Consider the following 23,604-nt stretch of genomic DNA (forward strand, 5'->3'; position numbering starts at 1 on the left):
CCAGCTACTCAGGAGGCTGAGGCAGGAGAATCACTTGAACCCAGGAGGCAGAGGTTGCAGTGAGCTGAGATCGTTCCACTGCACTCCAGCCTGGGTGACAAGAGAAAAACTCCACCTCAAAAAATAATAATAAAATAAAATAATAAAGCGAATATACAGATAATAATATATAGAAGACAATTTAAATTGTGTTAAAGAGAAAAGCAACAAGAATTTCAGAAAAGAAAAACAATGTTGATATGGTTTGAATTTGTGGCCCTGCTCAAATCTCATGTCAAATTGTAATTCCCAGTGTTGGGGGTAAGGCCTGATGGGAGGTGACTGCATCATGGGGGCTGATTTCCCTCTTTGATGCTGTTCTTGTGGGAGGGTTCTCATGAGATCTGGTTGTTTAAAAGTGTGTGCTACCTTTCCTCTCTCTCTCTTCCTCCTGCTCTGGCCTGCTCCCACTTTGCCTTCTGCCACGAGTAAAAGCTCTCTGGGCCTCCTCAGAAGCAGATGTTGCCATGCTTCCTATAAAGCCTATGGAACAGTGAGCCAATTAAACCCTTTTTCTTTACAAATTGTCCAGTCTCGGGTATTTTTTATAGCAGTGCGAAAACTAACAGAATTGCTACTGAAAAGTAGGGCATTGCTATAAAGATATCTGAAAATGTGGAAGCGTCTCTGGAACTGGGTAATGGGCAGAGGCTGGAAGGGTGTGGAGAGCTCAGAAGACAAGAAGATGAGGGAAAATTAGGAACTTCCTAGAGACTTATCAAACTGTTGTCAACAAAATGCTGACAGTGATATGGACAATGAAGTCCAGGCTGAGGAGATCTCAGATGGAAATAAGGAACTTATTGGGAACTGGAGCAAAGATCACTTTTGTTATGTGTTAGCAAAGAACCTGGTGGCATTGTGCCCCTGCCTAGAGATCTGTGGGACTTTGAAGTTGAGAATGATGACTTAGGATTTAGAGGGAAAAATGTCTAAGGAACAAAGCATTCAAGATGTTGCCTGGCTGCTTCTAGTATCCTATGCTCATACGTGTGAGCAAAGAAATGACCTGAAACAAACACATATATATATTTTTTTAATTTAATTTTTACTTTTTGAGACGGAGTTTCATTGTTGTCTGCCTCCTGGGTTCAAGCCATTCTCCTGCCTCAGCCTCCTGAGTAGCTGGGATTACAGGCATGCACCACAACACCTCGCTAGTTTTGTATTTTTAGTAGAAATGGGGTTTTTCATGTTAGTCAGGCTGGTCTCAAACTCCCAACCTCAGGTCATCCACCTGCCTTGGCCTCCCAAAGTGCTGGGATTACAGGCATAAGCCACCAAGCCCGGCCAACGAATTATATTTAAAAGGGAGGCAGAGTGTAAAAGTTTGAAAAATTCGTAGCCCAGTTATGTGGTAGAAAAGAAAAGCCCATTTTCAGGGGAGAAATTCAAGCAGGCTGTAGAAATTTGCATAAGTAAAGAGCAGTCAAGTGTTGATAGCTAAACAATGAAGAAAAGGCCTCAAAGGCATTTCAGAGACCTTCATGGCAGCCCCTGCCATCACAGGCCCAGAGGCCTATGAGGTGGGTGAACAACAGGGCCTCACCACCCTGACCACCCTGTGCAGCCTCAGGACACTGCTTCTGCATCCTGGCTGCTCTAACTCCAGCCGTGGCTCAAAGGAACCTGGGTACCGTTTGGGCCGCTGCTTCCATGTGGTGTTAAGCCTGCAGGTGCACAGAATGCAAGAGTTGAGGCATGGTGCCTCCGCATAGATTTCAGATGCTATATGGAAAAGCCTGGATGTCCAGGCAGAAGCCTGCTGCAGGGGCAGAGCCCTCACGGAGGACCTCTACTAGGACAGTGCAGAGAAGAAATGTGAGGTTGGCTCCCCCTACACACAGAGTCTCCGTTTGGGGCACCGCTTGGTGGAGCTGTGAGAAGAGGGCCACCATCATCCAGACCCTGGAATGATAGATCCGCTAAATACCTTGCACCTAGACAAGCTGCAGGCACTCAACACCAGTCCTTGAGAGCAGCCATGGAAGCTGAACCCTTCCAAGCCACAGGGGTGTAGCTGCCCAAGGCCTTGGAAGCCCAACCCTTGCATCATTGTACCCTGGATATGAGACATGGAGTCAAAGCAGATTTGGAACATTAAGATTTAATGACTGCCCTGCTGGGTTTCGAACTTGCACAAGGCCTATAGCCCCATTCTTTTGGCCATTTTCTCCCTTTTGGAATGGGAGTATTTACTCAATGCCTATACCCCCATTGTATCTTGGGAGTAAGTAACCTGCTTTTGATTTTACAGGCTCACAGGTGAAAGGGGCCAGCCTTGTCCCAGATGAGACTTTGGACTTTTGAGCTAATGCCAGAATGAGTTAAGACTTTGGAGGACTGTTGAGAAGGGATGACTGCATTTTGCAAGGTGAGAAGAATATGAGATTTGGGAGGGGCCACAGGTGAAACAATACGGTTTGGATTTGTATCCCCACCCAAATCTCATGTTAAATTATAATCCCAAGTGTTGGCGGTGGAGTCTGGTAGGAGATGACTGAATCATGTGTGACAATTTCCTCCTCTGGTGCTGTTCTTGTGATACAGTTCTCATGAGATCTGGGTGTTTAAAAGTGTGTGCCACCTCCCCTCTCTCTCTCTTCCTCTTGCTCTGGCAATGTGAAGATGCCTGCTCCTGCTTTGCCTTCCGCCATGAGTAAAAGCTCCCTGAAGCCTCCCCAGAAGTAGATGTTGCCATGCTCCCTGTACAGCCTGCAGAAATGTGAACCAATTAAACCTTTCTTCTTTATAAGTTACCCAGTCTCCAGTATTTTCTTATAGCATTGCCAGAACGGACTAATACAAATGTGTTGTATCAAATAGCCAGAGAAGGCTTTGTGAGAGAAATGAGACTTAAATCAAACTTGAAGTACAGTTGGTCTGTGAAGGACAGACAAACCAAAATAATGAAGGATACTCTATACAGTAAAGAAAAATGCCAGGCATGGTGGCTCACGCCTATAATCCCAACACTTTGGGACGCCAAGGCGGGCGGATCACCTGAGGTCAGGAGCTCGAGACCAGCCTGCCCAACATGGCAAAACCCCGTCTCTACTAAAAATACAAAAAATTAGCCGGGCATGGCGGCACATGCCTGTAATCCCAGCTACTCAGGAGGCTGAGGTGGGAGAATCGCTTGAACTCGGGAGGCAGAGGCTGCAGTGAGCCGAGATGGTGCCATCGCACCTAGACGACAAGAGTGAAACTCTGTTTCGAAAAAAAAGAAAAATGACTGAAAGGTAAAAAAGCAAAAATAGACAGGATGTTAATGAGAAACAGTGAGAAATCACAATTTTCCCTGTGCCCCACAATTATTTTTCAGGAATCAAATTTACTTATAAATTAATCACCTGATTTCTGGTACTACACTATTTTAAAGATCACTGAATCGGAATGTATTTACCTTTCATATATCTGCTTATGTTAGGTTGCTGCTAGTCTATAGTTTCAGATTAAAATATAATTCAATTCCATTTATAGTAAGTACATGAATACCAAAAAGACTGATTATATTACATATTAAAAGAAGGAAAATAATTCCATGCTGATGAAGAAAAAGAAGAGTGAGGGGAGAACTTATGATATACAAGTTCTATGGGAACACAACTACTGAAGTAAGCAATGCTACAATACAATTATTCATGGTCTCAATGACACTTTTTAACTTTCCTTAAAAAGATCCCTATGTGAGCACTATGGATAGCGATTATCATAAAAACAATTCTGGTTCAACACTGTAGTTGTGGAAGCAAAAACTTTAACCATTCTCAGCCTTCAAAAATGTCACTGCTGACAAAGAATCATTTTGTTTATGGAAAGAGTAGAAAAATAAGTCACAGTTTTTCTACCAAACACATATAAACATTGCCTTTTTGCTTGTGGCTGAGGTTGATATTTCTAGAGCTGTACCTGTCTGGAACTGAGCTTATGCATTTGCAAGTCTGTCCAGTGCTCAGAAACCAATCTCCAAGACCTGACACCACCTTCTTAAACTCTTGAAAACACTCTGAGCCTTCAGGCCTTAAAAGAAGTTTCTTAAAGGAAAAACAAGAAGAGATTTTAACTTAAAGTCCCAGTTACTCTTGCAGAAAGCCTGGGTAACACATAAGACAAACAGCCTTTGGTTCCACAGAAAGAAAGGAATAGAAAACAAAGCTGGAATCATGACAGCAACCTGATTTCCTCATATTTTAAAAATTATTCTCTATTGCAAGGTGGCTCATGCCTATAATCCCAGCACTTCTGGAGGCCAAGATAGAAGGACAGCTTGAGCTCAGAAGTTTGAGACCAACTTGAGCAACATAGCAAGACACCACCTCTACAAAAAATTTTTAGTAATTAGCTAGGCATGGTGGTACATGCCTGTAGTCACAGCTGTTCAGGAGGTTGAGGCAGGAGAACTGCTTGAGACCAGGAGATGGAGGCTGCAGTGAGCGATGATCACTGCCACTGCACTCCATCCTTGATGACAGAGTGGGAACCTGTCTCCAAAAAAAAAAAAAAAAAAAAAGATTCTCGGCCTCAATCTCTTCTTCTCTAAAGTGGAAATAACTGTAGAATCAATACTTCATTGGGTTGCTGTATTAAGTGATGTAATTCATGAAAAATGTTTTACAGAGTGCCTAATACATTCTAAGGAACTAAAAAAATGTTATTTTGAGTTGTATTATTATTATTACAATTAATAAGGTAACATACACATAAGTGCCTAGCATAGTACCTGGGCAGTATAGGTTCTCAAAATACAGTAGTTATTGTTTTTAGGATATCCAAAATAATTCAGGGGAACAAAGTACTAGAATGTAGCAAGTTTCAGAACCAGAATTCGTATTTGTGTCTGCCTAACTCCAAAGATCTTACCACAAGATGGCACTGCCACTGCAGTATCCCACCCTGGGCCACGTTCCTTGAAAAATTGTGCAAACCGGCAGATGTCATCAATAACAAATCACTGAATCCAATAGCATACTTTTGTATTTTAAAAATTAACTTAAGTGCTTGCTTTGGCAGCATATATACTAAAATTGGAACAATACAGAGAAGATTAGTATGAAAAATAAGAATTTAAAACATTAACTTAATTATGATTTATATACAATAAAATTCACTCGTGAGTTTTGACAAATATATACAGGGTTATAACCACCATACAATCAAGACGAAGAACATTTCCCATAGCACAAAAAGTTTCCTCATACATTCTTAGATCAAAAGCCTACCCCTACCCCACTGATCCTCATTCTCACCCTAAAGATTAGTTTTGTCTGGGTTCCTTTGTCTGGAGTAATGTTTTTGAGATTTATCCTTTTTCTTTCCTTTCTTTCTTTTTTTTTTTTTTTTTTTTGAAACAGTCTCTCTCTGTTGCCCAGCCTGGAGTGCAGTGGCGTGATCTCAGCCCACTGCAACCTCTGCCTCCTGGGTTCAAGTGATTCTCCTGCCTCTGCCTCCTAAGTAGCTGGGCTACAGGTGCATCCCACCACACCCAGCTAATTTTTCTATTTTTGGTAGAGATGGGGGTTAACCATGCAGGCTAGGCTGGTCTCAAACTCCTGACCTCAAGTGATCTGCCCACCTTGGCCTCTCAAAATGCTGGGATTACAGGCGTGACCCACCACACCTGGCCAGATTTATCCATGTTTGTATATGTACAAACAAATAGCTCTGTTTTGTTGCTGAGTACTATTCTGTTATATGCTGTGATAGGATGCTTCTGAAATGGCGTCTAATGATCCCTACCTCCTGGTATTAATACCCTTCATAATCCCCTCCCTTTAGTGTAGGCTGATACCTAGATATTTGCCTCTAAAGAATAAAATACAGTAAAGGCTATGGGATGTTACTTATGAGTTAGGTTACATAAGACTGAGACTTCCATCTTGCTCTGAGGCCCCCAATTCAACAGCTCACATAAAAGAAATCCTGCCAGCAACCACCAGTGATCTCAAAGGTAGATCCTTTGTTAGTCAAGCCTTGAGATGACATAATGATTTCAATCCATAAAATACCATGTGTGCCCCTTTCCTGACCTATATGAACTGTCAGATAACAAGGTTGTTTTTTGTTTTGTTTTGTTTTCTGAGACGGATTCTCACACTGTTGCCCGGGTTGGAGTGCAGTGGTACAATCTTGGCTCACTGCAACCTTTGCCTCCCAGGTTCAAGTGATTCTCCTGCCTCAGCCTCCCCAGTACTTGGGATTACAGGCGCCCCCAACCACACTCTTTAGTAGAGATGGGGTTTCATCATGTTGGCCAGGACGGTCTCGAACTCCTGGCCATATGATCCGCCTGCCGCAGCCTCCCAAAGTGCTGGGATTACAGGTGTAAGCCACCGTGCCAGGCGGTTGTTTTTTTAAGACACTAAATTTTGGGCAATTTATTGCACAGCAACAAATAACTAATACATATGAATATAGCATACTTTGTTCATCCATTCACCAGGTGATGAACACATGGGATATTTCTGTTTTTCCCTATTATAAATAAAGCTGCTATGAACTTTATTGTGTGAACTTTTTGTGAACATGTTTATTTCTCAAGTATATAACTATAAAAACTGCCAAAGTGTTTTCCAAGATGATTGTTCCAACTTGTGTCCCACCAATGTTCCAGTGTATCACTGATGACAACTGAAATTTTAAGTCTTTTTAATTTCAGCCATTCTAACAGATATAAAGTGGTTTCTCATTGTGGTTTCAATTTAAATTCCCTAATGATTAATAGTAACTAATGTCGTTGAGCATCTTTTCATGTGCTTATTGACTACTTGCATATCTTCTATGTAATGCTGAATAGTAGGCTGGGCGCAGTGGCTCACGTCTGTAATTCCAGCACTTTGGGAGGCCGAGGTGGGTGGATCACGAGGTCAAGAGTTCAAGACCAGCCTGGCCAACGTGGTGAAACCGTTTTTACTAAAACTACAAAAATTTGCTGGGCATGTGGCACGCACCTGTAGTCCCAGCTACATAGGAGGCTGAGGCGGGAGAATTGCTTGAACCCAGGAGGCAGAGGTGGCAGTGAGCCAAGATCGTGCCACTGCACTCCAGCCTGGGCCACAGACTGAGATTCCATCTCAAAAAAAAAAAAAGAAAAGAAAGAAACGGAAATGTTGAATAGTGTTGAGTGGCCCTAGCACTGCTCTTGATTGTAGGAGGGAAATACTTAGTATTTAGTATTTCATTATCAACTATTGTAGGTTCTTCAGCAATGTCCTCTATCAAGTTTACAAAGTTCCCTTATATTTCTACTTTGCTCCAAGTTTAGTTTTTTCTTTTTTAACAAGAAATGGGTGTTGAATATTGTCAAATGCTTTTTCTCATTTACTACACTAATATGGGGAAGTACACTGATGGATTATAAGCTGTTAAACAAGCCCACATGGCCTACTTGGCTATGATATATATTATAAACATATTTATATATTTTATTATATTCTATTGAATTCAGTTTGCAACTATTCTGTAAAGGATTTCTCCCTCCATAGTTATAAGAAATATCTTCCTGTAAAAATCTGTCTGATTTTGGTATTAGGCTAATGCTAGCCTCATAAAATAAATGAGGCAAGGTTTCATCTCTTTTTTGCAAAGGACAGGAAACAGTTCTTCCTTAAATATTAGATAGAATTCACCAGTAAAGCCATCTAGCGTTTCAGATTTTCTTTGTGGGAAGGTTTTGTCTTTGTTTTTGTTTTTTGAGACAGAGTCTCACTCTGTTGCTCTGGCTGGAGTGCAGTGGCACAACCTTGGCTCACCGCAAACTCTGCCTCTCAGGTTCAAGCGATTCTCCTGCCTCAGCCTCCTGAGTAGCTGGGACTACAGGCGCGTGCCACCACGCCCGGCTAACTTTTGTATTTTTAGTAGAGATAGAGTCTCATCCTGTTGGCCAGGCTGGTCTCAAACACTGACCTCAGGTGATCTGCTCGCTTTGGCCTCCCAAAGTGCTAGGATTATAGGCATGAGCCACCATGCCAGGCCCTTTTTGTGAGAAGGTTTTGATTGCCAATTCAATTTATGTATTTGACGTACAGCTATTCAAATTTTTTACTTCTGTGAATGTGGTAACTTTTACCTTTAAAAGAATTTTTCTAACCTTTTAGAGTTTCATGTAAATTTACTAGCATAAGTTTGTTCTTAATATCACCTTACAGTCCATGTAAAGTATGTAGGCACTTCTTTCATTCCCAATATGAATAACTTGTGTTTCCTCTTCTGTTCTTGTTTTACACACTAGCAAAATAATTATCAGTTTTATTAATCTTTTTAAAAAACAGCTTTAGGTTTTGTTCATTTTCTCTACTACATACCTATCTTCCACTTACTGTTTTCTGCTCTTATACATATTATTATACTTCTGTACTCACTTTGGGTTTGATTTGCTCATTTTTTTTGTTTTGTTTTGTTTTTTTGAGACATAGTCTCATTTTGTCACCCAGGCTGGAGTACAGTGGGGTGATCCCAACTCACTGCAGCCTCTGCCTCCTGGGGTCCAGTGATTCTCCTGCCTCCGTCTCCAGGGTAGCTGGGACTACAGGTGCACACTGCCACACCTGGCTAATTTTTGTATTTTTCAGTAAAGAACGGGTTTCACCATGTTGGCCAGGCTGGTCTCGAACTCCTGACCAGAAGTGTTCCACCTGCCTCAGCCTCCCAAAGTGCTGGGATTACAGACGTCAGCCACCGTGCCCAGCCTATCTGCTCATTCTAACATCTAGGTTAGATCTGGGTTGGTTATGATTGACCAATTTCTCTCCTCATTATGGGCCAGGTTTTCCTACATCTTTGCATGCCTGGTAATTTTTTATTGGATGCCTGACATTGTAAATTTTATCTTGTTAAGTGCTGGATATTTTTATATTCCTATAAATATTACTGAGCTTAATTTTGGGATGCAGTTACGTTAGTTAGACACAATTTAATCCTTCTGTGTTCTGCTTTTAAGATTTGTTAGTCAGCATCGCTTGAGCAGTAATCTTGTACTACTCTCCACCACTGAGGAAAGACCCTTCTGAGTAGTATAACCAAAGCCATATGAATTATGAGGTTTTCCAATCTAGCTGGTAGGAACAGACACTATTCCCTATCTTGTTCCCACTAAGCCTTTTGGGTGGTTTTTAGTTGTAATGGGAATGACAGTAAATCTGATTCCTTTTACTCCATATTGGCTGGAAATGAAAGTGAGGACTTTTCTTACTTCTTAGACGGAATCTTTAGTCATTGCTTTTACAACTTTGTTTATTTATAATTAAGCGTTTGAACCATAAGTTTCCCTCTCAATTCCAATTTCTTAGTATCAAACAAATGCTGATATGCCATGTGTATTAGTCCGTTTTCACGCTGCTGGTAAAGATATACCTGAGATTGGACAATTTACAAAAGAAAGAGGTTTAATGGACTTACAGTTCCAAATGGTTGGGGAGGCCCTATAATCATGGTGGAAAGCAAGGAGGAGCAAGTCCCATCTTACATGAATGGCAGCAAGCAGAGAGAGGTTGTGTAGGGAAACTCCTCCTTACAAAACCATCTGATATCATAAGACTTACTCACTACCATGAGAACAGCACGGGAAAGACCCACCCCCACGACTCAATTACCTCCTGCTACGTCCTTCCCACAACACGTGGGAATTCAAGATGAGATTTCGGTGGGGACACAGCCAAACCATATCATTCTGCCTCTGGCCCCCTCAAAATCTCATGTCCTCACATTTCCAAACCAATCATGCCTTCCCAACAGTCCCCCAAAGTCTTAACTCATTTCAGCATTAACTCAAAAGTCCACAGTCCAAAGCTTCATCTGAGACAAGGCAAGTCCCTTCCACCTACGAGCCTGTAAAATCAAAAGCAAGTTAGTCACTTCCTAGATAAAATGGGGGTACAGGCATTGGATAAATACACCCATTCCAAATGTTAGAAACTGACCAAAATGAAGGGTTAAAGGCTCCATGAAAGTCCAAAATCCAGCAGGACAGTCAAATCTTAAAGCTCCACAATGATGTCCTTTAACTCCGTATCTCACATCTATGTCACACTGATGTAAGAGGTTGCCTTCCATGGCCTTGGGCAGCTCCGTCCCTGTGGCTTTGCAGGGTATAGCCTACCTCCTGGCTGCTTTCAAGGGCTGGCACTGAGTGTCTGTGGCTTTTCCAGGCTCACAGGGCAAGCTGTCCGTGGATCCACCATTCTGGGGTCTGGAGGACAGTGGCTGTCTTCTCACATCTCCACTAGGCGGTGCCCAGTAGGGTCTCTGTGTTGGGGCTCCAATCCCACATTTCCCTTTCACACTGCCTAGCAGAGGTCATCCATGAGTGTCCCATCCCCACAGCAAGCTTCTGCCTGGGCATCCAGGCACTTCCACACATCTTCTGAAATATAGGCAGAGGTTCCCAAACCTCAATTCTTGACTTCTATGCACTTGCAGGCTCAACACCACGTGGAAGCTGCCAAGACTTGGAGCTTGTACCCTCTGAAGTCACGGCTCGAGTTCTACATTGACTCCTTTCAGCTACACCTGCAGCAGCTGGGATACAAGGCACCAAAGTCCCTAGGCTGCACACAGCACAGGGACCCTGCTTCCGGCCCATGAAACCACTTTTTCCTTCTAGGCCTCTGTGTATGTGACGGGAGGGTCTGCTGTGAAGACCTTTGACATGCCCTGGAGATATTTTCCCCATTGTACTGGGGATTAACATTTGGTTCCCCATTACTTATGCAAATTTCTGCAGCTGGCTTAAATTTCTCCTCACAAAATGGGATTTTCTTTTCTATCACATGGTCAGGCTGCAAATTTTCTGAACTTTTATGCTCTACTTCCCTTATAAAACTGAATGCCTTTAACAGCACCCAAGTCACCTCTTGAATGTTCTGCTGCTTAGAAATTTCTTCTGCCAAATACCCTAGATCATCTCCTCAAGTTCAAAGTTCTACATATCTCTAGGGCTGAGGCAAAATGCTGCCAGAAGTTTTGCAAAAACATAACAAGAGTCACCTCTGCTCCAGTTCCCAACAAGTTCTTCATCTCCATCTAAGACCATCTAAGCCTGAACTTTATTGTCCATATCGCTATCAGCATTTTGGGCAAAGCCATTCAACAAGTCTCCAGGAGGTTCCAAACTTTTCTACATTTTTCTGTCTTCTTCTGAGCCCTCCAAACTGTTCCAACCTCTGCCTGTTACCCAGCTCCAAAGTCGCTTCCACATTTCCAGGTATCTTTTCAGCAGTGCCCCACTCTTGGTACCAATTTACTGTATTAGTCCATTTTCACACTGCTGATAAAGACATACCTGAGACTGGGTATTTTATACAGAAAAAAGGGTTTAATGGAGTTATAGTTCCACATGGTTGGGGAGGCCTCACAATCATGCTAGAACGCAAGGTGGAGCAAGTCACATCTTACATGGATGACAGCAGGCAAAGAGAGAGAGCTTGTGCTGGGAAACTCCTCCTTATAAAACCATCAGATCTCGTGAGACTTATTCACTGTCACGAGAACAGCATGGGAAAGATCTGCCCCCATAACTCAATTACCTCCTACCAGGTCCCTCCCACAACATGTGGGAATTCAAGATGAGATTTGGGAGTGGACACAGCCAAACCATATCATCATGTTTTCATCACAATTCAGTTCAAAATATATTCTACTTTCCCCTGTGATTTCTTCTTTGACTTATGGTTTATTTAGGAATATGTTGTTTAATTTCCAAATATATAGGGATATTCCAAATTCTTGTGAATTCTAACTTAATTCCATTGTTGTCAGAACTCGTCAATATAATTTAAAAATTTTTAAATTTGTTTTGTGACTGAGCATATGTTCTACCTTAATGAATGATCAATTGCCCAAGAAAAGAATATGTCTTTCGCTGTTATAATGAGGAGTATTATATATGTTTTAAGTAAGTCAAATTAGTTTCTATGCTGTTCAGATTTTTTGTCTGTTGTTCTGAACATTACTATGAGACAGGAGTGTTATAATCTCCAATTGTGAATTTGTCCATTTCTTACTTCAGTTCTGTCAGTTTGGATTTGTCCATTTCTTACTTCAGTACTACCAGTTTTTGCTTTTAAATATTTCAAACTCTGTTATTAGATATGTACACAGTTAGGATATTTATGTCTTCTTGATGAATCAACAGTTTCATCATTATGAAATGTCCCCATTTGTCCTTCATAATATTCTTTGTCCAGAGTCTAGCTCATTCCATATTAACATAGATCCTTCAGGTTATGATTACAATTTTCATATATATTTTCCAGTTCTTTTCATTTTTAGTTTTTATTCAATTTCTATGCTTTATAAAGCAGGTTTCCCGTATATATCACACAAATGGGTTTCCCTTTTTTATTCAGTGTAACACTCTCTACCTTTTAATTAGAACATGAGATCATTTATATATATTATAATTATTTATGTGGTCATCTTTCTTTTCTATTGGTCTTATCTGTTTATTTCATTTATCATCTTCTTGTCTTCATTTGGGATTTTTGAGTATTTTTTAAGTACTCTATTTCATCTCAACACGAAGCTTAATGACTATTATCTGTATTCACGGTTTCGGTGATTGCTCTAAAGTTTACACCATATTTTTTTTTTAATGTAGTCTCACTCTGTCGCCCAGGCTGGAGTGCAGTGGCATAAGCTCAGCTCACTGCAACCTCCGCCTCAGACGTTCAACTGATTCTCGTGCCTCAGCTTCCCGAGTAGCTGAAATTACAAGCTAATTTTTGTATTTTTAGTAGAGACGGGGTTTTGCTATGTTGGCCAGGCTGGTCTCAAACTCCTGACCTCAAGTGATCTACTCACCTTGGCCTCCCAAAGTGCTGGGATTAGAGGAGTGAGCTAACATACCTGGCCTAATTTTTGTATTTTTAGTAGAGACAGGGTTTCACCATGTTGGCGAGGATGGTCTCAAACTCCTGACCTCAAGTGATCCACCTGCCTTGGCCTCACAAAATGCTGGGATTAAAGGCATAAGACACCACGTCCAGCACAACATACATTTTTAACTCAACAAAGACTACCTTCAAATTAGACAGGCCTCTGTTTTACGACAGCATACTTCTAGTCCCCTTTCCTATTCTTCATGTTATTGTTGTCATACCTGTACTTGTACACATTTTACAAATGCTATAATACATTGCTATAATTTCTACTTTTAAATGTCAATTCTCATTTAAATAAATTTTAAAATACAGAAAAGTTTAAAAAAAAATGTGTATCCAAGTATTTACAGTTTCTAGTGCTCTTCATTTCTCTGTATTAACCTAATCTTCCATCTGTTATTGTTTGCTTTCAGCCTGCCTGGGTACTTACTTTAACATCTCTTATAGCTTTTGTTCATCTGAAAAATATCTTTAGTCTTCATTTCTTAAAGATTATTCTGTTCAATATAGCATTCTAGGTGAACATTTTATTTCTTCAACACTTACAAAATATTACTGCGTTGTCTCCTGGTGTGCATTGCTTCTGATAAGAAGTCTGTATTTATTATTATTATTATTATTATTATTACTATTTTAGAGATGGAGTCTCGTTCTGTTGCTCAGGCTAGAATGCAGTGGCGCGATCTCAGCTCACTGCAAGCTCCGCCTCCTGGGGTCACGCCATTCTCCTGCCTCAGCCTCCGGAGTAGCTGGGACTACATGTGCCCGCCACCACTTCCGGCTAGTTTTTTTTGTATTTTTTAGTAGAGACGGGGTTTCACCGTGTTAGCCAGGATGGTCTCGATCTCCTGACCTCGTGATCCACCCGTCTCGGCCTCCCAAAGTGCTGGGATTACAGGCTTGAGCCACCGCGCCCGGTCCCCTATTATTTTTAAATCTCTCTTTTAAAATATAGAATGTAGGCCAAGCGTGTTGGCTCATACCTGTAATCCCAGCACTTTGGGAGACCGAGGCGGGTGATCACCTGAGGTCAGAAATTCAAGACCAGCCTAGCCAACATACTGAAACCCTGTCTCTACTAAAAATACGAAAAAATTAGCTGGGCATGGTGACATGCGTCTGTAGTCCCAGCTACTCAGGTGGCTGAGGCAGGAGAATTGCTTGAACTCAGGATGTAGAGGTTGCAGTGAGTCGAGACCACGCCACTGCACTCCAAACTGGGTGACAGAGTGAGACTCCGTCTCAAAAAATAAATAAATAAAATATAAAATAAAACAAAATAAAATATAAAATGTATCTTTGTTTCTCTGGCTCTGGCTGCTTTTAAGACTTTTCTACTACTGATTTTTAACAATTTGATTATGATGTGCCTTGATGCTGTTTCCTTTGAGTTACTCCTGCTTGTTGTTATGAAACTTCTTAGATTTGTGAGTTTATAGTTCTCACCAAATTTGGCTAGCATTGGGTTATTCTTTCATTAAAATTTCCCCCTTTCTACTCTCTCCTCTATTTTTGGGGCTCTAATCAGACATACATTGAACCATTTTATATTTGCCTAGAAGTCGTTCAGACAACATCCTTCCCTCTCCAGACCCTAGCTCCCAGTATTTTTGCTGTGTGTGCTTCAGTTTGCATTGTTTTTATTGCTATGTCTTCATATTCATTGACCTTTTCAACAGTTAAACTGTTAAATCCATCAGAGTAAATTATTGATATTACATAATGCAATGTATCAACATTTTGTTAATGTCATAGCAAAGTGAACCAATATTTCCCAAATGACCAATGGATTTTAATATAACAGAACATTAAAATTTCATTGAAGTGGTTTCTGGTTTTACATTGCAATAAACCTTTAAGAAACCACCATTTGGCCGGGCGCGGTGGCTCAAGCCTGTAATCCCAGCACTTTGGGAGGCCGAGGCGGGTGGATCACGAGGTCAGGAGATCGAGACTATCCTGGCTAACATGGTGAAACCCCGTCTCTACTAAAAATACAAAAAACTAGCCAGGCGTGGTGGCGGGCGCCTGTAGTCTCAGCTACTTGGGAGGCTGAGGCAAGAGAATGGCGTGAACCCGGGAGGCGGAGCTTGCAGTGAGCCGAGATCACGCCACTGCACTCCAGCCTGAGAGCACAGCGAGACTCCATCTCAAAAAAAAAAAAGAAACCACCATTTGCTAAGTTTCAGTGTACTATCAATTAAGAATGTCCATAATTATCCAGCTAGTAAAATATCCCTCCCTTACTATATAGCTGTTTGGTGGCATTTTCTTTATATATTTCAACAGAAGTAACATACTGCAACAGAATAAATGGAGAAGGAGATATAAGAATCCAGTTTTTATATGGACAGATGTTGAAGAGTTTGCAATGTACCTAAGACAATACCACTTTCTCATTACTTTTTTTGTTTTGAAAAATTATTTTTCATTAAGAGCATTATTTATGTTAATATGCAATGAGTTCATTACTGTTATTAATTAAGAAATATTTTTAAGTTACTGGGTTTTAATTACTAATATGGAAAATATTTATTCTGGGGTCTCAGAACTAACTGTACCATGTGTGCAACGAAGTCTTTTTTCTCTGGTGGGAAGGAATTCAATAGTATTCCAGTCCTATCTATAAGGTTGAGGAATTGTTCAGCGTACTCAATAGTGTACAGATTACTATTCAGCCAAAGATTTGCAGAAAGCATCATTCAGATACCTGCATGTTTCTCTACGTAGCAATCTTTCTCCTAGTACTGAGCCCTCTACATTCCAATCTCAGTCTCCGGGAATCTCCTAGCTCTTTAACTCTGCAAGACTGTTGGGCTCTGTTTACATTCCCTTTTTCATGAACTGTTGTACAGAAATTTTCACCTTGCTTGTTTCCCATTTCTCATGAATCATAGGCCTATGCTGCCTAATGCCCAATGCCTACAAGCAGTTGTTTCACATATTTTGTCCAGTCTTCCAGGTGCGTACAGCAGGAAGAGAGGTACTATATCAGTTATTCCTTCAAGGGCAAAAGTAGAAATTCTGTTAATTTTCTACGGTTAATTACTGCCAAGAAAAATTTCAATGTTTTCTCAGATTTAAAGAGTTTCAGATAAACTAACCTGTCAGAGATGTAATTTACAAGAGCTTATTCCCCCATATTTTGGGCACATTAATTCAATTTTACATGAAAATGTCTATCTTTACACTGGAAACTAGGGTGGTTCACATTCATGTGGCTCTATGTTAACACAAACCAAGTTATTACCATAAATCATTTCATCTAACAATTTATCTTATAGATTAATATGGATATTGCAAATGTTGAGTACAATTCTCTGCTTTATGTTTTTAACAGCAACCTTTCTCTAGAATTTTCCAGTGCACAGTGACAAGAAGGTTACAAAAAGAAAAAGGTCTACCTCAAACCTAAGTAAGCAATAATTCTAAGTGGATATTTGCCTTCCCAGGAGAGAAATAATTAGCAAAAGGTCATTCAGTTTAGTTGGCTCACTTCAATAAACTGAAAACACTTCACACGCACTCTATCTGCCATTTAAATGCCTGAAAAATAGATCATTTGGAATAGTTGTTTTTATTTTTCTTCAGAGTCTCAAATTTTAACAAATACGTTATCTACAGAATTTACTACCTTTTTTCAAGGTCATTTGGAAGGAATTTATTACTTAAATTTGTTGTATTAAACCTTCATAATTTCTAGATGGCAACAAAACATGGGGGATATGGGACTCTGCTCCTATAAACAAGTGGCTATTAATACAGTCAAATTATTTCCATTCAGAGAAAAAAATGTAGTGGGCCAGGCGCGGTGGCTCAAGCCTGTAATCCCAGCACTTTGGGAGGCCGAGGCGGGCGGATCATGAGGTCGGGAGATCGAGACCATCCTGGCTAACACCGTGAAACCCCGTCTCTACTAAAAATTACAAAAAACTAGCCGGGCAAGGTGGCGGGCGCCTGTAGTCCCAGCTACTCGGGAGGCTGAGGCAGGAGAATGGCGTGGACCCGGGAGGCGGAGCTTGCAGTGAGCCGAGATCCAGCCACTGCACTCCAGTCTGGGCGACAGAGCGAGACTCCGTCTCAAAAACAAAAAAAATGTCGTGAAAGGTGGATACTGTAGCTCTACTAACTATTTCCAATCAGAATGTAGCACATTATTGCAATCTTACAATCACTAAGATGAAAAGCATAATCCCTATTATATGACTAAATGACTATTACTGAGCCAAATTACAGGCCCTCTATGGACCTCTGGATCTCAAATTCCACATTATTTAAAAAAGAAAAAATTACTATTTAGTAGTTTTTTCTTTTTTACTATTTACTATTTAGTAGTTTTTTCTATTTACTATTTAGTAGTTTTTACTATTTAGTAGTTTTTTCTATTTACTATTTAGTAGTTTTTACTATTTAGTAGTTTTTTCTTTTTTAAATAATGTGGAATTTGCCTGTTACCACTTTGTAAAATTTAAAATATCAACATTAAAAAAACAGGGCCAGGCACAGTGGCTCACACCTGTAATCCCAGCACTTTGGAAGGCTGAGGAGGGTGGATAATCTGAGGTCAGGAGTTCGAGACCAGTCTGGCCAACATGGTGAAACCTTGTCTCTACTAAAAATACAAAAAATTAGCTGGGCGTGGTGGTGGGTACCTGTAATACCAGCTACTCGGGAGGCTGAGACAGGAGAATCACTTGAACCCAGGAGGCACAGGGTGCAGTGAGCTGAGATCGCGCCATTGTACTCCAGCCTGGGCAACAAGAACGAAACTCTGTCTCAAAAAAAAAAAAGTAAAATGAGACCTAGCCCATCTCAGAGTAGATACAAAAAAAACCCTGACCTGTTAGCCAGAAGCAACAAAAAGTGCAATAATATTACATCACTTGAATTTTTCTCAAGCACAATTATCAAAAGCGAATTTCTTCTCTCTTTGTTCTATTATCATGTTTTATAATGTTAGAAATCATTTGCTGCCTCCATTCATTTTTTTCTTTTAAACATTATAAGCCATTACTCGCTAGAATACTTATTGTTATAACTATGAAAGCTACTGCTTTGAGCAAAGTCAAATTAAGATTCTGTACTGGAAGAGGCAATTCAGACTTTTACAGCTGGAAAGGACTCATCCAAGAAGACGTTTAAACCTACTCTGGGGAAGTGCTGAAGATGGCCAACTAGCTGCAGCCAGGACAAGCATCTGCTGCCACCAAGAGACTGGGACATCAGGAAGACTGGGGCATTCTAAGCAGATCTTAGGAGGTAAGGCATTCAGAGTGGATGAAGGAAGGACACAGATGCTGAACCAAAGGGGTAGGAAGTCGGGGATCCTGCACAGGGCTATCGTGCACAGGGATTCATGCTTGGCCCCCAACAACTCCAAAGGAAGGGAAACAAAGTCAGTTGACTAAACTCACCTTATACCACAATCAAACCCTCAAGGGCATCAAAGAAGATAAAAACAAGCAAGCAAGCAAAAAAAAAAAACCCACACATCCAAAAGACAGCAACTTCAAAGACTGAATGCTCAGCTCATACAGATGAGAAAGAACCAGTGTAAGAACTCTGCCAATTTAAAAAGCCACAGTGTCTTCTCACCTCCAACCAACCACACTAGTTCCCCAGCAATAGGTCTTAACCAGGCTGAAATGACTAAAATGACAGAAACAGAATTCAGAATATGGATAAGAATGAAGACCATCAAGATTCAGGAGAAAGTTGAAAGCCAATAAAAGATTCTAAGGAACATAATAAAATGATTTGGGAGATAAAAAATGAAATGGCCATTGTAAGAAAGAACCAAAGTGATCTGATAGAGCTGAGAAACTCACTTGAAGAATTTCAGAACACAATCCAAGTATTAACATCAGAATTAGCCAACTGGAGAAAAGAAATCCAAAGCTCAAACACTGGTTCCCCAAAACAACTCAGACTAAAATTAAAAAGACTCAAAAAAGAACAAAAAAACCTCTAAAAAATTTGGCATTACATTAAGAGACCACATCTACATCTCGTTGGTGTCCCTGAAAAAGAGGGTGAGAAAGCAAGCAACGTAGAAAACATATTTTAGGATATCATTCGTGAAAATTTCCCCAACCTCACTAGACATGCCAACATTCAAATTTAAGAAATGCAGAGAATGCCTCTGAGATACTATGTAAGACAACTATGCCCAAGACACATAGTAATCAGATTCTTAAAGGTCAATATAAAAGACAAAATGTTAAAGACAGTTGGAGAAAAGGGACAGGTAACATACAAAGGGAACCCCATCAAACTAACAGTGTACCTTTTGGCAGACAACCTACAAGCCAGAAGAGATTGGGGGTTTATATTCAGCATTCTCAAGGAAAAGAAATTCCAATCAAGAGCTTCATATCCTGCGAGATTAAGCCTCATAAATGAAGGAGACATAAGATCCTTTTCAGATGAGCAAATGCTAGAAATTTGTCACCACGACGCCTGCCTTATAGACACTCCTTAAGGGTGTGCTAAATATGGAAAGGAAAGACCATTACTAGACACCACAAAAACTCACTTAAATACATAGACCATTAGCACTACAAAACAATTGCACAATCAAGTCTGCATAATAACCAGGTAACAACCCGATGACTGGATCAAATCCACACCTATCAATATAAACTTTGAATGTAAATGGGCTAAAAGCCCCAATTAAAAGGCACAGAGTGGCAAGTTGGATACAGAAGCAAGACCCAACTGTATGCTGCCAAAAAGAGAACCATCACATATGCAATGACACCCATAGGCTAAAAGTAAAGGGACAGAGAAAAATCTACCAAGTCAACAGAAAACAGAACAAAGCAGAGGTTGCTATTCTAACTTCAGACAAAACACACTTTAAACCAAAAAGATTTTAAAAAGGTAAAGAAAGGCATTATATAATGCTAAAGGGTTTGATTCAACAAGAAGACCTAACTATCTTAAATATATATTCACCAAACATAAAAGCACCCAGATTCATATAGCAAGTTCTTAGAGATCTACAAAGAGACTTAAGATAACCACACAATAATAGTAGAAGACTTCAACACCCCACTGATAGAATTAGATCACTAACAAAGATAGTCAAGATCTGAACTTGACATTAGACCAAATGAACCTGATAGACATCTACAGAACTCTACACCCAAAAACAACAAACTATATATTCTTCTCATCTGTACATGGCACATACTCTAAATTCCATCACATAACTGGCCATAAAACAATCCTTAGCAAATTAAAAAAAAAAATCAAAACAATAGCAATCACACTACTGAATCACAGTGTAATAGAAATTGATAGTAAGAAAGTCACTCAAAAGCATATAATTTAGTGGAGATTAAACAACCTATCCTGAATGACTATGAGGTAAATAATAAAATAAAGGCAGAATTAAAGCAATTCTTCCAAACTAATGAGATCAAAGACGCAATGTAACAGAAACTCTGGGACACGGCTTAAGCAGTGTTAAGAGAAAAGTTTGCAGTGTTAAGAGAAAAGTTTACAGCATTAAATGTCCACAGCAAAAAGTTAGAAAGACCTCAAATTAACAATCTAACATCACATATCACACCTACAGGAACAAGAGAAACAAGAGGAAACCAATTACAAAGCTAGAAGACAAGAAATAACCAAAATCAAAGCTGAACTGAAGGCAACTGAGACATAAAAAAATATACAAAAGACTGAGTCCAGGAATTAGTTCCTTGAAAGAATATGACTGATAGACTACTGAGCAGACTTAAAAAAAAACAGGAGAGAGAGAAAGACAGAGAGCTCCAAATAAACACCGTCAAAATTGACAAATGGGACATTACTATCAAACCCACAGAAATACAAAAATCCTCAGAGACTATCAGAGACTACTATGAACACCTCTATGCACAAACTAGAAAACATAGAAGAAATGAATAAATTCCTGGAAACATACAACCTCCCAAGATTGGACCAGGAAGAAATTTAATCCCTGAACAGATCAACAGTAAAGTGAAACTGAATGAATAATAAAAAGCCTACCAACCAGATGATGCCCAGGACCAGATAAGCTCACAGCTGAATTCTACCAGAGCATAGAGAGAAACTGGTATCATTCCTACTAAAACTATTCCAAATACTTGAGGAAGAGAGACTCTTCCTTAACTCACTTTATGAGGCCAGCATCATCCTGACACCAAAACCTGGCAGAGACACAACAAAAAATGAAAGCATCAGGCCAGTATCACTGATGAACATGGATGCAAAAATCCTTAACAAAATACTAGCAAACCAAATCCAGCCACACATCCAAAAGCTAATCCTTCATGATCAAGTGGGCTTTATCCCTGGTATGCAAGGTAGGTTTAATATATACAAATCATTAATGTGACTTACCACATATACAGAACTATAAGCAAAAACCAAATGATCATCTCAACAGATACAGAAAAGGCTTTCAATAAAATTCAATATCCTTCATGTTAAAAACCCTCAACAGGCCAGGTGTGGTGGCTCACACCTATAATCCCAGCACTTGGGGAAGCCGAGGTGGGCAGATCACTTGGGGTCAGGAGTTTGAGACCAGCCTGGCCAATATGGTGAAACCCCATCTCTATGAAAAATACAAAAATTAGCTGGACATGGTGGGCCCATGCCTGTAGTCCCAGCTACTTGGGAGGCTAAGGCAAGGGAATTATTTGAACCCAGGAGGCAGAGGCTGCAGTAAGCCGAGATCACTCCACTGCACTCCAGCCTGAGCAACAAAGTGAGACTCTGTATTAAAACAAAAACAAACAAAAAAAAAAACCTTCAACAAACTAGGCATCGAAGAAACATACTTCAAAATATTAAGAGCCATCTATGAAAAACCCACAGCCAGCATCATACTGAATGAGCAAAAGTTAGAAGCATTCCCCTTGAAACCAGAACAAGAAAAGGATGCCCTCTCTCACCACTCTATTCAACATACATAGCACTGGAAGTCCTAGCCAGGGCAATCAGGCACGAGAAAGAAAAAAAGGCATCCAAATAGGAAGAGAGGAAGACAAACTACCTCTGTTTACAGATGATATGATAGTATACCTAGGAAACCCCACAGTATCTGTCCAAAAGCTACTAGCTCTGATAAACAACTCCAGCAATATTTCAGGATACAAAATCAATGTACAAAAATCAGTACCATTTCTATATACCTACAATGTCCAAGCTGAGAGTCAATTCAAGAACACAATCTCACTTACAGTAGCCACAAGGAAATGCAATACCTAGGAACACAGTTAACTAGGGAGGTGAAAGATCTCTACAATGAGAATTACAAAAGACTGAACGAAGATATCAGATATGATACAAAGAAATGAAAAAACATTTCATGCACATCAATAGGAAGCATGAATATTGTGAAAATGGCCATACTGCCCAAGGCAATTTACAGATTCAATGCTATTTCTACCAAGGACATTCTTCACACAATTAGAAAAGACTATTTTCAAATGTATATGGAACCAAAAAGGAGCCTGAATAGCCAAGATAATTCTAAGCAAAAAGAACCTAAGCAGAAAGCTGGAGGCATCACATTACCCAACTTCATAACGATACTACAAGGCTGCAGTAACCATAACAGCACGTTACTGGTATAAAAACAAACACACAGACTCATGGAATGGAGAGCCCAGAAATAATGCCACATATCTACAACCATCTGATCTTCGACAAAGTTGACAAAAACAAACAAATGGGGAAAGGCTCCCTATTCAATAAATGCTGTTGGGGTAGCTGGTTAGTCATATGCAGAAGACTGAAACTGGACCCCTTCCTCACGGCATATACAAAAATCAACTTAAAATGGATTAAACACTCAAAACCTAAAACTATAAAAACTCTAGAAGACAACCTAGAAGATACCATTCTGGACACAGGCCCTGGCAAAAATTTCATAACAAAGACGCCAAAAGCAATTGCAACAAAAACAAAAATTGACAAATGAGACCTAATCAAACCAAAGAGCTTCTGCACAGCAAAAGAAGCTATCAACAGAGTAATCACACAACCTACAGAATGGGAGAAAATATTTGCAACCTACAGAATGGGAGGAGATATTTGCATCCAACAAAGGTCCAATATCCAGAATCGATAGGAAACTTAAATTAATGAGCAAAAAACAACCCCATTAAAAAGTGGGCAAAGGACACAATCAGATACTTTTTGAAAGAAGCCAAATATGTGACCAAAAATGCATACAAAAAATGCTCAGTATCACTAATTATCAGAGAAATGCAAGTCAAAACCGCAATGAGATACCATATTATACCAGTCAGAATGGCTATTAAAAAAAAATAATGGGCCCAGCACAGTGGCTCATGCCTGTAATCCCAGCACTTTGGGAGGCCAAGGTGGGCGAATCACCTGAGGTCAGGAGTTCACAACCAGCCTGCCCAACATGGCGAAACCACATCTCTACTAAAAATACAAAAATTAGCTGGGTGTGGTGGTGGGCACCTGTAATCCCAGCTACTCAAGAGGCTGAGGCAGGGGAATCACTTGAACCTGGGAGGCAGAGGTTGCAGTGAGCCAAGATCATGCCATTGCACTCTAGCCTGGGTGATAAGAGTGAAACTCCGTCTCCAAAAAACAAACAAAATGCCAACTGTGTGTAATTTTGAAATTTCTCTTCTAAATGAAAAAAAATTGACAGAAGTAGAGCCCTTGGGAA

The 23,604-nt window shown here is 40.2% G+C and overlaps 1 protein-coding gene across 1 annotated transcript in view; it reads right to left on the minus strand.

The window, feature by feature from the left end:
- Positions 1 to 23,604, minus strand: part of LOC105534937 (FAS-associated factor 1-like) — a gene marked incomplete at its 3' end in the record, with an annotated part of 240,954 nt that overhangs the window by 6,537 nt on the left and 210,813 nt on the right. The window lies entirely within an intron of this gene.

This window comes from Mandrillus leucophaeus, unplaced genomic scaffold (assembly GCF_000951045.1).
Source record: "Mandrillus leucophaeus isolate KB7577 unplaced genomic scaffold, Mleu.le_1.0 Scaffold14, whole genome shotgun sequence".
Lineage (NCBI taxonomy): Eukaryota > Metazoa > Chordata > Mammalia > Primates > Cercopithecidae > Mandrillus > Mandrillus leucophaeus.